This window comes from Arachis hypogaea, chromosome 17 (genome assembly GCF_003086295.3).
Source record: "Arachis hypogaea cultivar Tifrunner chromosome 17, arahy.Tifrunner.gnm2.J5K5, whole genome shotgun sequence".
Classification (NCBI taxonomy): Eukaryota; Viridiplantae; Streptophyta; class Magnoliopsida; order Fabales; family Fabaceae; genus Arachis; species Arachis hypogaea.
Window position 1 is genome coordinate 105,078,144 of NC_092052.1, and position 4,633 is coordinate 105,082,776.

Sequence of the window (4,633 nt, forward strand, 5' to 3'; positions counted from 1 at the left end):
TTCTTTTGGGCGTTTGATGAGCGGATAATTTATACGCTTTTTGGCATTGTTTTTAGTATATTTTTAGTATATTTTAATTAGTTTTTATTATGTTTTTATTAGTTTTTAAATAAAAATCACTCTTCTGGACTTTACTATGAGTTTGTGTATTTTTCTGTGATTTCAGATATTTTCTGGCTGAAATTGAGGGACCTGAGCAAAAATCTGATTCAGAGGCTGAAAAAGGACTGCAGATGCTGTTGGATTCTGACCTCCCTGCACTCAAAGTGGATTTTCTGGAGCTACAGAAGCCCAATTGGCGCGCTTTTAATTGCGTTGGAAAGTAGACATCCTGGGCTTTCCATCAATATATAATAGTCCATACTTTGCCCGAGATTTGATAGCCCAAACTGGCGTTCCAAGTCAGCTCAAGAATTCTGGCGTTTAACTCCAAAACTGGCACAAAAGCTGGAGTTTAACTCCAAGAAAAGTCTCTACACATGGAAGCTTCAATGCTCAGCCCAAGCACACACCAAATGGGCCCGGAAGAAGATTTCTGCATTAATTACTCATTTCTGTAACCCTATGCTACCTTAGATCACGTTTTGGGGCTGGCCTCATGGCCATGCCTAGACCATGTTCTTATGTATTTTCAACGGTGGAGTTTCTACACACCATAGATTAAGGTGTGGAGCTCTGCTGTACCTCAAGTATCAATGCAATTACTATTGTTCTTCTATTCAATTCAGCTTGTTCTTGTTCTAAGATATCACTTGTTCTTCAACTTGATGAATGTGATGATCCGTGACACTCATCATCATTCTCACCTATGAACGTGTGCCTGACAACCACCTCCGTTCTACCATCGATTGAGTGTTTATCTCTTGGATTCCTTAATCAGGATCTTCGTGCTATAAGCTAGAATTGATGGCGGCATTCTTGAGAATCCGGAAAGTCTAAACCTTGTCTGTGGTATTCCGAGTATGATTCAAGGATTGAATGACTGTGACGAGCTTCAAACTCGTGATTGTGGGGCGTTAGTGACAGACGCAAAAGAATCACTGGATTCTATTCCGACATGATCGAGAACCGACAGATGAATAGCCGTGCTGTGACAGAGTGCGTTGAACATTTTCACTGAGAGGACGGGATTGTAGCCACTGACAATGGTGATGCCCAACATACAGCTTGCCATGGAAAGGAGTAAGAAGGATTGGATAAAGACAGTAGGAAAGCAGAGAGACGGAAGGGACAAAGCATCTTCATACGCTTATCTGAAATTCTCACCAATGAATTACATAAGTATCTCTATCTTTATTTTATGTTTTATTTATCTTTTAATCATTCATCCTCCATAACCATTTGAATCCGCCTGACTGATATTTACAAGATGACCATAGCTTGCTTCATACCAACAATCTCCGTGGGATCGACCCTTACTCGCGTAAGGTTTATTACTTGGACGACCCAGTGCACTTGCTGGTTAGTTGTGCGAAGTTGTGATAAAGAGTTGAGATATCAATTGAGCGTACCATGTTGATGGCGCCATTGATGATCACAATTTCGTGCACCAAGTTTTTGGCGCCGTTGCCGGGGAAGGAACGAATGAACGAACAATAATTTTTCATTTGTTTCCGGCAACAACACCAAGTTTTTGGCGCCGTTGCCGGGGATTGTTCGAGTTTGGACAACTGACAGTTCATCTTGTTGCTTAGATTAGGTACTTTTCCTTTTTATTTTTCGAAAAAAATTTTCAAAAATACAAAAAGATTTTCTATTTTGTTCTTCAGAGTTTTTAAGAATGAATTCTAGAGTTTCATGATGATTTGTTAAAGTCTGGCTGGCTGAGAAGCCATGTCTAATCTTTTGGACCGAGGTTTCAACTTATCATCACAAGAGCTTGTTGATTTCTATCAATTTTGCTGTTGTGAGCAATGATCTGCTAAACCTTGGCTGGCCATTGGCCATGTCTAGTGTTTTGGACCGGAGCTTTCATTGAAAGCTTGGCTGGCTAGTAAGCCATGTCTAATTCCTGGACCGGAGTCTTAGACTAGCATTGCAATGATTCCTGGAATTCTTATTAAAAGTTTTAATTCTCTTTATTTTCTTCTCTATATAATTCTCGAAAATCACAAAAAAATTTTTAACACCATAAAAACCAAAAATATTTTATGTTTCTTGTTTGAGTCTAGTATTAATTTTTAAGTTTGGTGTCAATTGCATGTTTCTATTTTTCTTGCATTTTTCGAAAATTACATGCATGTGTCTTCATTTATCTTCAAGTTGTTCTTGATGATTTCCTTGCTCTGATCTTTAAATTCTCTTGTTTAGTGTGTTTTGTTGTTTCTCATATGCATTCTCAATTTGTTAGTGTCTCCTATATGAAAATTTTTAAGTTTGGTGTCCTGCATGCATTGTTTATTTGATCTTAGTTGCATTTTTATTGTTTCTCATCATAAAAAAATTCAAAAATATTTTTCAAAACTATGTCTTTTCAAGTCAATAATATAGAGAATTGAAGATTCAGAACATTCAGTAGAGGAATCAAACAGAAAAAGCTGGGCGTTCAAAACGCCCAGTGAAGAAGGAAAACTAGCGTTTAAACGCCAGCCAGGGTACCTGGCTGGGCGTTTAACGCCCAAAAAGGTAGAGATTTGGGCGTTAAACGCTAGAATGGGCACCATTCTGGGCGTTTAACGCCAGGATGACACTAGAGGGAAGATTTTGTTTTTAATTCACATTTTTTCAAGTTTTCATAATTTTTCAAAATCAAATCTTTTTCAAATCATATCTTTTCAATCATATATTTTCAAAATCAATTTCTTTCCATTTTCAAAAATACTTGCTAACAATTAATGATTTGATTCAAAACTTTCAAGTGTGTTGCCTTTTCTGTTAAGAAAGGTTTAATGTCTGAATCATATCTTTTAAATTTCTTGTTAGCCAAGTCATTAATTTTAAAAATCAAATCTTTTTTTTTAAATTGTTTTTCAATCATATCTTTTCAATCATATCTTTTTAAAACCACACCTTTTCAATCATATCTTCTTAATCACATCTTTTTCAAAATAGTTTTCAATCATATCTTTTTTATTTCTAATTTCAAAAATTTTTTTTTCAAAAATCACTTTATTTCTTTCCCAATCTTAGTTTTCGAAAATCTCAATCAAATTTTCAAATTTCTTTTTAAAATCTTTTAATTAATTTTCGAAAATTCTTCCCCTCTTTTCACATCCTTCTATTTAAGGACTAACACTCCTCCACTATCAATAATTCGAACTCTATCCCTCTTGATAAGTTCGAATTCTTCTCCTTCTACCTCCTCCTTCTATTCTTCTTTTTCTCTGACACCTCAAGGAATCTCTATACTGTGACGTAGAGGATTCCATACTTTTTTGTTCTCTTCTCTTTCATATGAGCAGGAACAAAGACAAAGGCATTCTTGTTGAGGCTGACCCTGAACCTGAAAGGACCTTGAAGCGAAAGCTAAGAGAAGCTAAAGCACAACTCTCTGGAGAGGACCTAACAGAAATCTTCAAACTAGAAGAAGATATGGCAGCCAAAAACAACAACAATGCCAACAATGCAAGGAAGGTGATGGGTGACTTTACTGCACCTACTCCCGACTTTTATGGGAGAAGCATCTCTATCCCTGCCATTGGAGCAAACAACTTTGAGCTTAAGCCTCAATTAGTTTCTTTAATGCAACAGAACTGCAAGTTTCATGGACTTCCATTGGAAGATCCTCATCAGTTTTTAGCTGAATTCTTGCAAATATGTGACACTATCAAGACCAATGGGGTTGACCCTGAGGTCTATAGACTTATGCTATTCCCTTTTGCTGTAAGAGACAGAGCTAGGATATGGTTGGATTCACAACCTAAGGAAAGCCTGAACTCTTGGGAAAAGCTAGTCAATGCCTTCTTGGCAAAGTTCTTTCCACCTCAAAAATTGAGTAAGCTTAGAGTGGAAGTCCAAACCTTCAGACAGAAGGAAGGTGAATCCCTCTATGAAGCTTGGGAAAGATACAAACAATTGATTAGAAAGTGTCCTTCTGACATGCTTTCTGAATGGAGCATCATAGGTATCTTCTATGATGGTCTGTCTGAACTGTCCAAGATGTCATTGGACAGCTCTGCTGGAGGATCTCTTCATCTGAAGAAGACACCTGCAGAAGCTCAAGAACTCATTGAAATGGTTGCAAATAACCAATTCATGTACACTTCTGAGAGAAATCCTGTGAATAATGGGACAAGCCAGAAGAAAGGAGTTCTTGAGATTGATACTCTGAATGCCATATTGGCTCAAAACAAAATATTGACTCAGCAAGTCAATATGATTTCTCAAAGTATATCTGGAATGCAAGCTGCAGCAGGCAGTACTAAGGACGCTTCATCTGAAGAAGAAGCCTATGATCCTGAGAACCCATCAATGGAAGAGGTGAATTACATGGGTGAACCCTATGGAAACACCTACAATCCTTCATGGAGAAACCATCCAAATCTCTCATGGAAGGACCAACAGAGACCTCAACAAGGCTTCAACAACAACAATGGTGGAAGAAACATGTTTAGCAATGGAAAGCCTTTTCCATCATCTCTTAAGCAGCAGACAGAGAACTCTAAGCAGAACCACTCTGACTTAGCAACCATGG

At 37.5% G+C, this 4,633-nt stretch overlaps 1 non-coding gene across 1 annotated transcript; it reads right to left on the bottom strand.

Moving 5' to 3' along the window:
- Nucleotides 1-3,936: 3,936 nt before the first annotated feature.
- On the bottom strand, nucleotides 3,937-4,044 carry LOC112768162 (small nucleolar RNA R71). Its single transcript, XR_003185599.1, has one exon. It is a non-coding gene; the product is annotated as a small nucleolar RNA R71 (small nucleolar RNA).
- Nucleotides 4,045-4,633: the final 589 nt, after the last annotated feature.